Genomic DNA, 11,111 nt, shown 5'->3' with positions numbered 1-11,111 from the left:
CTGAATGAGCATGTCCCAGGCCAGCTCCAGGGCCCACTGGCCTCTGGGAGGGGTGCTAATTACGGTAATTAACATCTGCAGGTGCGGAAACCCAGGGACGGCTGGCTGAGGAGGCAGAGCTGAGGCGCCTCTCCAGCCCCAGCCCCGCGCCTCCCCGAGCTCCCGATGAGACCCCGCCGCCAGCCCTCCCGCTTGGGGTTTTGAGATTCTGTCCCCCAACCCAGGCTCAGAGGGCGCCCCTTGTCCCGGGGTCGAGGGTGCTCAGTGGCGCTGGCACGTGGGGTAGGTGACCCACTGTACTGAGTGAGTAGCAACTGTCAGTGGCTCAGAGAGAATGTGGGGGAAGGGCAGGAAAGAAGCACATTTGGGGGTGACGAGCCCAGGATCAGCATGGGCTCCACTGCGGTCAAGGGTGAGGCCAGGGCGTCCTGGGGTCTCAGAATGGGTCAGCTGTGGCAGGGGCGTGAGGGTGGAGGTGAGCAGGGCAAGGCCCAGCTGGCAGGGGGGAGTGGGCCTCCGGACACCCCAGGGTGGGCTGGGGGAGGGGCAGGGCTGGTGTTGGAGACTCACAGGCCGAAGGTGGGGAGCAGATCTGGGCCCCCAGGTGAGAGGCAGGGACCACCTCCCGGCGGGCAGGAATTCTCTGGGGCGTCCGGGGAGCAGGGCTGGGCCCTGGGAGCTGGGGTTCAGAGCCTGGGGGAGCAGGGGCTTGAGACCTGCCCCCTGCCCCCCTCCCAGCCTCCCCTGTGGCCTGGCTGGCAAGGCCTGGGCGCGCCCAGCTCCCTGGAATTGGCAAGGATCAAAGGGTGGAAAGCCGTCCTCCACCCTCGCCCACTGAGACAGGAATTTGTGGCCCCGGGGGACGGAATCCACAGCCACATTCCGGGTGCCCTGGTCGCCACAAGGCAAGGGTGGGGCAGGGCTGGAGTGCCAAGGCTGGCACCAGGGAGCGTGGGAACCCCGCCGCTGCCAGCACCTGGGCAGGCGGCACCCTCTGCCGGCCTGGGGTCGGGGCCTCTGCGGGGCCAAAGCGGGGTCCAGGGTGCAAGGCAGTGGGTGGGGCCTGGGTCTCTTCTGCTCACGGCAGGGTCACTCTCACCACCCAGGGGAGGCGCAGAGCCTGCCCCGTCTGGCCAAACAGCGGCCTCGGAAGGCAGAGGGTATTGGTGGGCCGCCCTGGTAGGGGTCACGCTGAGGGACAGGATCCTGGCGCACTCAGATGTGCTCACACACGTACGCACTCAGCCTGCGGCGACTTGCTCGCTGGCAGGAAGGCGGCCTCGCCTGTCCTGGTTGCAGCCCCAGAAGCACCCTGGAAGAGGCTGTTCCCTGCTGGCTGGAGCAGAGCTGAACTGCCCTGCAGACCCCCACCCTATGGGCACAAGGCCTGGCCTGCTGAGGTCGCGGCCTTCAGAGGCACCCGTGCTGGGGGAGTGGGGGGTGGAGCCCTGCTCCAGAGGAGGGGGACGGAGACCAGCCTGGCACGGGCTGGAGGCCAGAGCCCAGTGCTCTGACTAGGAGTTGGCTCTGCCCAGCCAAGGCAATGCCTTCCCACCCCCACTTTACAGGTGGAGAAACTGAGGCCCAGAGAGGTCAGGTGACTTTTCCAAAGTCACACAGCAAGGTGGGGGCAACACAGCAGATACAAGGTGGACTTGGAGAACCCTTAGAGACCCGAACCTTACTTTCCCAAGAGCCAGGCTGGGTGGCATCCCCGTCTCTGGCCTGTTCCTCACCTGGGGAGTGGGCTCCCAGTAACCACCTGGCAGAGCTCTCAAGAAGCCCAGCAGGCGGCAGCCAACAGTCAGTCTCTTCTGCCCCCAGTCCCCACTCCCAGATCCCAGGTAAGAGGCTCTGATGCACCCCAACTCCACATCCAAAACATGGCGCCCCCTGGTGGCCGCTGGTGGCGTGGGCCCACCCGACCTCTGCCCTTGGGCGAGGGAAGAGCCTTTGCCAGGTGGGTGAGGAAGGACCTGAAGAGGGGAGGGGGAGAGGGCAGGCCCCGGGGACAGCGCTGTGGGGGCCACAGGCAGTGGGGCTGCTGGGCCGGAGCAGCGTCCCTGGGGGCTGGTCCGTGCAGGGGAGGCTGCAAACGACCGCTCAGGGGTTTGGAGCGGGTCCTGTGGGTAGCTGAAGGCCATTAGGGCCGAGGCACACTGTCCCCTGGAGGATGGCCGCAGGGGAAGCAGGGACCAGGGCTGGGCCTGCACCTGAGAGGAGGGCGGCCCCAGCTAGGGGGGTGCAGACGCGCTGGGGGCGCTCAGCTGTGGGGTGTGGGCAGTCTGAGGCCTCCGCCAGTCCGGCTGGGAGAAGTGCTGGCCAGGCTCCCGAGGTCTTCGGGAGATTGCAACGCCCACTCCCTTTCAGACCCGAGTGCGTGTCACCTCGGGAGGCCTTCCCCGCTCCTCCACCCTCAGAGGCCCACCCTGACCCTAACTTGTCCCTGAGCAGCCAGCAGCGCGCTGGCCTGGGAGGCCCACCGTGCTTGTTGAACGGGACTTTGGTGAGTGAATGGATGGAGGGGCTCCCAGTGCCCCCGGGCTCCCCCCTTGCCTCCCTGCCCCCGCCTGGGGTCCAGCCACAGGCGCCATGCTGCCTGTCTGGTCGCGGAGCCAGCAGACTGTGATGGTCGGGGGCAGGAGGGACGAGGCTGGGGGTGGACGGAACTCAGGGTCGTCCACCGGCCCCCAAAACCCCAGGGGGGAGCACAGAGAGGAGCCTTGAAGGGCGGGGGTCACAGGCCGAAGAGGGGCCGGGCCAGTCCATGGGGCCGCGCTGGCCTTTGGGTAAAGGGCTGGGCTGGGGTTCAGGGACACCTGCCTGGCCTCTGGGCACAGGGCAAAAGAACAAGGCTTGGCTTGTAGCCTGTGGCCCCTGCTCCTTCCACTACCAGTGGGTGCGGGGCAGGACAGACACCGGTGTGGCCCTGTGCGGGGAGAGGCCCTCAGCTCTCCCCCTCACCTCAGGGGCACTCCCGGCGTCCTCCAGGGAGCGGCCTCCATGCACCGTAACACACATGCACGCTCGCGTGAGCACACATTCACGCCAGCACGCACTCACAGGCCCACACCGTCACACACAAAGGAGCACAGGGCACGCACCCTTGTATGACCCATGCCCACACACGCACGTGTGAGCCGACCCAAAGCGGTGGGGACGGGCTCTGCGGTTGGGTCCCGCGGCCCGTCTCTCCTCCTCGGCAGCTGTAACAAGCCCCCCTCACTGGGGGTTCACCAGACACCGTTCCAGGCACCGTTTATGTATCAACTCCCAGACCCTGATGAACCCTCCAGTGATGGAAGCAACGCCCCTGGCACAGAGCGGGCAACCGAGGCAGCTGGGATTCACACCAGTGGCGCGGGGGCTGTGAGGTGAGGGCGGGGACGCGCAGGGCGGCAGGGCAGCAGCACCTGGAGGAGCCGGGCCTGGCGGCCCTGAGGGGAGGAGGAGCTCGGTGCGCGCCCCGCCCCGTCGGGGAGCCGGCCTCCTCTTACCCCCGCGGGCTGGGGCCGGCCCGGTTCGGAGGGGTCGCCGAGGCCGGCGGCCCCCCCGGGAATTCCGGGCGCGTGTGTCAGCGCGCTCGGCTTCGCCACCTCCTCGGCCCCCTCGGCCCCCGCGGAGAGCTGGATTCCCGATGGGGCGGGGGAGGCCCCCGGGCCTAGGGCGGGGTCGGGGGCCCAGCCCTGCACCCCCAGAGCGGCCCTGGCAGGAGCCGGTCTCCTCTCCGCCGCCTCCCAGTTTCCGCGCCCCGAGGGGTCGCCGCTCCCCCGGGGACGGGCGGGGAGGGCTGGCACAGGAGGACCCTGACTGCGGAAGTGGACGCCCCTGGCCCTGGGTGCCGGCACGTGCGCCGGGAATTCTCACCACCTTGGGGGGGGGGCGGGTCCTGCCCGACAGACAGGTGAGACCCTGGGGCTCGGTGACGATCCCCCAGGTCATGACCCACCAACTGTTTCTGTGCAAACCTCTACGTGAGTTTGGGGCGGCGTCTGGATCTTGGGTGCGAAGCCCAGTTGTGCCTCGGTTTTCGCATCTGGAATATGGGAACCATAGCAGTACCTACCTCGCAGAGTACTGTGCAAATAAAAGACACCACGGGGAACCCCGTCTGTGCCCGGGATGGGGTCCTGCCTGGGAACCCGGTCGCGGTCCTCTCCGGCGCGCGTTCGCGCGGGGACCCAGGACGCCCGCTTGCCCCGCGCCTCCGCTCTGTCCGCCTGGCTCCCTCGGGGGCTGCCTGGAGCCCCCTCCGGGCCGCCAAGACCGACATCTCCTCGCTCGCCCCAGGCCCGCCCCGGCGCTGCTTTGCCGGCCGTCTCAACAGGCCCCGGCGCGCTCAGGCCCGCCGCCGGGCGAGGGTGGGTGCGCGCCGCAGCCCGGCTACCCCGCCGGCGGGCCCGGGGCGAGCCGGGGATCGGAGGGGGCAGCGGCGGCTCTAGGCCGGGGGAGGGGATGGGAGGGGTAGGGGTGGAGGGGTCGGGGCGAAAGGGGCAGGGAGTTGGGGGTAGGGGCTGGGAGGGTCCGGGCGGGGGCCGGGGTAGAGGGGGCAAGGAAGCTCAGGGCGACGGGGGCCGGGGGAGAAGCGAGCAGGCTCAGGGTCCAGACGGGGTGAGAGGAGGCGGAGAGGGAGAAGGGCACCTCGGGATCCCCCATGGGGGCGGGGGCTGCGGGACGGCTGAGAACCCGGAACCCTCAACTCCCGCCGGTGGATGCCCCGCCCCTCCCCGGGCCCCTGGGCGCCGCACGCCCGTTTCACTGCGGGGGAAACGAAGGGTCCAGGTCTGCAGCGCATCTCGGTGGGGGGGGGTTGTGTCCCTGCGCCCGGGGTGCTGAGGGGTACCCCCTGGGTTGCTGATGGGAACGCTGGCGGCGCTGGGGGGAGGAGCAAGCCCTGAGCACTGGCCGAGTCGGTGGTCTTGGACCTTCACCTCCGCCTTACTCTGCCCTCACCGGCGCCTCCCGGACAGGGGATCTGGGCCGCGAGGCGAGGGAGGCGCCCGCGCCCGCCGGCGGCCGAGAGGGAGCTCGGGAGCGAGGCCCGGGGGGCGCAGTGCCGGCCATGGCCACCAAGCGGCGCGATGGGGCCGGCGGAGCGGAGCAGATACGGTTCCCCAGGCCGGCCCGCGGCTTCCCGAGATGCGGACGCCTCGCCTCATTTTGGAGTTTCTGTGCGAGAGGGGGACAGGGAGGCGACTATTTGGGGCATTAGGTGGATGAAACTTGGGGTCCCCAGCTGTGTCTCTGTGAGGTGACCTTAAGCACCTGGCCCAGGCTATGCCTTTGTCTCCCCTATGGAAATGGAGGGGGGCGGGGAGAGAGGAGCATTCGCTGGGTGCTGGTCCACCTTGTTCCGAAGAGAAACAGGCTGTGGGGACGCTGGGCCTCTGGAGGGCGGAGAGGGCGGACAGCTGGCCCAGCTGGAGGAGGGGAAGGTGGGCCCCAGGCTCAGCTGGGGAAGTGGCAGAGCCAGGAGAGGTCATCTGGGACCAGAGGACCCTGCCCTGAGCCTGGGGGCCATGGGGGCCTGGGCCTGGGGCTGGACAGCTGGGAGGGCACGTCTGTCACCAGGGCCTGGCCACTCTGGGGAACAGCGGGGGAGGAGGTGGGGGGAGCCCAGCCTAGAGCAGTGCCCCCCACCCTGTACCAAAGCTCAGCTGCAGGAACCAGCCCTGCATTCAAAGCAGGCTTCTCCCTCTGGTGGGCGCTGCCAACCTCCAGCCCTGGGACTCCTCCCCAGACACCTGCCTTCCCCGGGTCCAGCCCCACGGAGGGAGGAGCAAGTCGGCTGGATAGCCCACTTCTAGCTGTGGCATTGCCCAGGGCCTGCCCACCTGCCCCTCCCCTGCCCACCTCACTCCCACCCCGTGTCCCAGTCGCCGAGGGTTCAGCCTTTCCTGAGCCCTTCCCTGAACTCACCCTGCAAGGCTTGGCTTCACTGTCACCCTCAGAGGACCCTTTTCAGAGCCTGTGCAGTACAGGATTAACCCCGCAGGCCAGGGTTGTCCACACCCTGCACAGTCCAGAGAAAGGTTCAGCCTTTGCCTGGCTCCTAGGAGGCAACCTCTGAGCCCCTGGAATGTCTGAGACCCCTGTCCTGAGCCCACAGTAGACCCTTGGGTGGGTGGTGGGCAGGCAGCAGCCCCAAGGATCCAGCCATCAGGTCTTTGTCCTGGTTTCCTGTTTACCAGGGCACAGGGTGTAGAAGAAGCACCCCCAGTTGTAGTCAGGCTCTCAAGATAAGAAAGTGGGACTTATAGGGAAAAGGGAGGGGGCACAGTGGATGGATAGAGAGGTGGGCAGATGGATGGATGGATGGAGGAAGGAGGGAGGAACAGAGGGGTGGATGGAAGGGTGGATGGAGGGAAGGAGGGAGGAACAGAGGGGTGGATGGGTGGATGGATGGATGGAGAGATGAATGAAAGAGACAGTGAGTTGTGCACTGTAAAACGTAGGTGGTGGGTATGTGGGGTTTCCCTGTACAATTCTTTTAACTGTGCCGTGTGTTTGAAAATATAATACAATGTAGGGGATATGTTTATAGACAAGCACTGTAACACACGTACACACACTGCTAAAAACTTGTGAGCTAAAGAAGAGATCATAATAGAAATTTTTAAATACCTAGCACTGAATGAGAATATAAAACACTGCATATCCAGCTGCATGTGTGGAAAAGAAGGAAGCCGCAGGGTTTGTGAGCCGCGTCCCCGTCTTAGGAAGTTCAGGGGACGTGGGGTGGGGGGAGCAAAGGGGCAGGAGGGAAGATTTTACACTGAATGCAAGGTATCCCTGAATTTTGTAAATCAAATAAAAAGAAGATGTTGGGGGGAAAAAAGAAGATTTTGCGGGGTAGGACAGAATAAGCCCAAAGAAAGTTTGAAAACAGAGATAAAAATAAGCTTGGGAATGGATGAAATAGGAAGCAAAGGTGTGATGGAGAAGGTCCGTGGAGACAAAGTTAGTTCTTGGAAAAGAATCAACCAATGAAACAGACCAACTTCTGAGAAAAATAAACACACAAAAAAAGGAAAGAAAAAACACAAATTAAAAAACGTGAATCAAAAAGAAGATACAATTTTAGATTTAAAAGGAAATGAGAAGCCACAAACTGCTGGAAAATGGTTGCAAACCGTGTATCAGATAAAGGACTTGTATTCAGAATTATAAAGAACTTCCAGAACTCAACAGTAAAGGAACAAGTAACCTGATTTAAAAATGGACCAGGGACTTCCCTGGTGGCACAGTGGTTGAGAATCCACCTGCCAGTGCAGGGGACACGGGTTCGAGCCCTGGTCCGGGAAGATCCCACATGCCTCAGAGCAACTAAACCCATGTGCCACAACTACTGAGCCTGCGCTCTAGAGCCCGCGAGCCACAACTACTGAGCCTGTGAACCACAATTACTGAAGCCCGCGCGCCTAGAGCCCGTGCTCTACAACAAGAGAAGCCACCGCAATGAGAAGCCCACGCACCACAACGAAGAGTAGCCCCCGCTCGCCTCAACTAGAGAAACCCCACGCGCAGCAATGGAGACCCAATGCAGCCCCCCTGAAAAAAAAAAAGCGCCAAAGATCTGAACACAGCATGGATGATGGCAAATAAGTACATGAAAAGATGCTCCCCGTCCTTTGTCATTAGGGGAATGCAAATTAAAACCACGGTGCAATGCCACCGCATACCCATGAGAATGGCGGAAACTAGTGACATGAATAAAATGGCAACACCACATGCTGACGAAATTGTGAAGCAAAAATTTCTTACATATCACAGGTGAGAATGCAAAGTGGTGCAGCCCCGTGGAAACGTGCGGTCACTTCTCACCATCTGGTGACCCAGGATTTCTACTCCCAGTATTTCCTCAAAGAAATGAAAACTTATGTTCACACAAAAGCCTATGTGTGAATCTTTATAGCAGCTTTATTTATGATCACCCCAGACTGGAAGCAAAGCAGGTGTCCTCCAGCTGGTGAGGAGGTGACCTCTGAGGTCCGTCCACGAGATGCCGTGAGAGGAAGGGGCTCTCCGCAGGCTCAGCAGGGATGAACCTCCAGTGCCTTTTCTGTGGGAAAGACACCAGACCCAAAAGGCTGCACAATTCCCTTCACATGACATTCTGGAAGAGACACGTTGAGAGAGAGGGAGATAGATCAGTGGTTGCTATGGGTTGGGGGTCAGGGAAGGATTGTCTCGCAAGGGCAGCAGGAGGGAATTTGGGGTGATGGAGCTGTTCTGTGGCATCACTCTGGTGGATACACAACCATATGCATTTGTCAAAACCTACAGAGCCGAACACTGCAGAGTGAATCTTACTGTATATACATTTAAATTTTTTGAAGTGCAAACACATCAATTTAAAAAGAGAGGTAATTAGAGAGTACTGTAAACAACCATATGTCACCATTTCTGAAAACATAGATGAAATGGACAAATCGTTAGAAAAATAGAATGGGCTAGAAGAAATAAAAATCTTGAATGGCCCTATGACTAGCAAATCCATTGAAGCAGTATTCAAAAGTCTTCACATGCGGACACTTGGGGCTGGAAGTGAAGACACAAAGGGTGGAGGACGGGGACCCAAAGCCAGAGTCAGCTCTCCTGACCACGTTGACAGGCGACTCTTGGCTCCGACGGGCAGGGAGGGGCTGGGGGGTGGGCGGGGAGCCTGGCATGCAGGCGGAAGCGGTAGCCCATGGCCACAGCAGGGGACGGAAGTCTGCCCACTGTCTCCCCGACGCTGAGCGGGGTTTCTGGGGCTCAGCCTGGGACCACAGATGCCACTGTGGCACCTGAAGGCAAGATAGGACACGTGAAGGCTGAAGGTAGCAGTAGCACTCGTGCTTCTAGAAGGGCCCTGTCACTTCTGCCCGCAGGAAGGCCTCAGGGGCCAGCACACAGCCGCCAGCGATAACGGGAAGTTCACGGTGGAGCCCGGGGCCTTTTTGCAGAATAAAGTAGGAAATACAAGTTTCCTATGCAGTCACACTGATGTAAACGGGACGAAGAGGGCTCTCTGTGCAGAACCAGTAGAATGGGCCGTCCCCGGGGCACTGACCCCAAAAGGCATCCAGCTGGGGAAGGAAGAAGTAAAATGACCTCTGTTGGTAGGTGGTGTGATCTGAGATGTAGAAAATCCTAAAGATTCCACAAAAAAACCTGTTAGGACAAAGAGATGATGTCAGCTTAGTAGCAGGATACAAAGTGAACCTGGAAATCAGCTGTGTTTCTATTCACTAACAGCAAAGAAACTGGAAAGGAAATAAAGAGATCAGTTCCACTTTCTTTTCTTTTTTTCCTACCGTGGGTCCCAAGAATTTGCATTTCTACCAAGTTCCCTAGGGATGCTGATGTGGCTGGTCTGGGGGTAGAAACCAGTTCCATTTTCAGTGGCATCAAAAATAATAAAATAGGGCTTCCCTGGTGGCGCAGTGGTTGAGAATCTGCCTGCCGATGCAGGGGACACGGGTTCGAGCGCTGGTCTGGGAAGATCCCACATGCCGCAGAGCAACTGGGCCCGTGAGCCACAACTACTGAGCCTGCGCGTCTGGAGCCTGTGCTCTGCAACAACAGAGGCCGCGATAGTGAGAGGCCCGCGCACCGTGATGAAGAGTGGCCCCCGCTTGCCGCAACTGGAGAAAGTCCTCGCACAGAAACGAAGACCCAACACAGCAAAAATAAATAAATTAATTAATTAAAAAAAAATAATAAAATACTTAGGAATGAACTGACCCAAGGAGAGAAAAGCCTTGTACAATGGAAGCCACAGAGAAGTGGAGTGGGAGAAGTGACGAAAGGCACACGTGAAGGGCCCACATCCCACGCGCAAGGACCGGAGGGCTCACCGTTCTTACAACGTGATCTGCAGAGTCACCGCAAACCCACCCGAATCCCAGTGATGTGCATTTTCCCCCCAGAAATACCCATCTTAAAATTCATATAGAGCCTCAGGGGCCCCAAACAGCCCAGGGAATTAACCCTCCTGGGGCAGAGATGGACGCCTCCCCACCTCCCCCGAGCCTGGCCGGCAGAGACCGAGGGAGAGGGCACAGGGACAAGGTGGGGGGGGTGCAGGAGGGACGGGCCGCGCCGGGGAAGGAAGCCAGACAGACGGGGAGCCAAGTCTGCGGCCGGGGCCTGATGTCAGTGTCCCAGCTCAGCCGGGGGCGGCTCTGCCCCACACCTTGCAGGTGCTCACGCCCCTCCCGGGGTCCTGTCCGCACCCCATCCTACCCGGGGGAGCCAGGCCACCTGACCCGCACAGGGAGGAAAATGGGCCGGCGGTGGGCGGGGGGTGGGGGTGGATTCCAAGCGCTCCAGCTCCTCCTGGTCGTCTGGGGCCCTTGCCAGGGTTCCTGAGCGTCCGTGTGCGACGGCTTGCGTGTGCGTGCGAGTGAGTGCAGGTGAGCCTACGTGCCGCACGCGCGTGCCCCGGGTTCACTCGTGTGTGGGTAAACCAGCGAGCCTTGGTGTCGCAGGTGGTGAGGAGGCAGATGGGGTGCCAGAGGCCCGTCCAGGTGGGTGAGGGCAGCGACAGGTCGCGGTGCGCAGCTTTGGGCGAGCGGCAGGAAGTGGGAGGGAGCAGCTCTGCCACTGACCTGAATTTTCTGAGGTGGGAGGAGCCTATGCGGTTGGAGTGGAAGAGATGGCTGCACACGCACGCGCAAACGCACACACGCACGCACATGCACACGCACGCCCCTCTCCCACCTGGACTCTCCCCAGCCCTGAGCAAAGCCCCTTCAGTGGGTTGGCTGCACCCCCCACCTGGTTACCCCGGGAGACCAGCTGCAGGCCTGGCCCTCGCGCTCCCCCCGACCCCCGACCGTGTCCTCCCGCCCGCAGCTGCGCCCGCCCCCCTCAGGCCCCAGGTCCTCCTGCAATGCTTCTGGCCACCCACCAGGGTTGTGGTCACGCTCCCAGGGCGGCCACAGTGCCTCTTCCGGTGCCTGCTGACTTGAGGGACCCCCTCCTCCAGCTGTGGGTTCCTGGAGGGCCGTGATCCCTGCCTTCCAGGACCTTCCGCGGGGCAGTGCACACAGCAGGTGCTCAGCAAATGCTCACTGGGTTGAGCTGATGGCCAGACCAGCCCTGGTTCCCCCAGCCCAGCAGCC

This window comes from Balaenoptera acutorostrata, chromosome 3, assembly GCF_949987535.1.
Source record: "Balaenoptera acutorostrata chromosome 3, mBalAcu1.1, whole genome shotgun sequence".
Classification (NCBI taxonomy): Eukaryota; Metazoa; Chordata; class Mammalia; order Artiodactyla; family Balaenopteridae; genus Balaenoptera; species Balaenoptera acutorostrata.
This window is presented reverse-complemented; position numbering follows the sequence as displayed.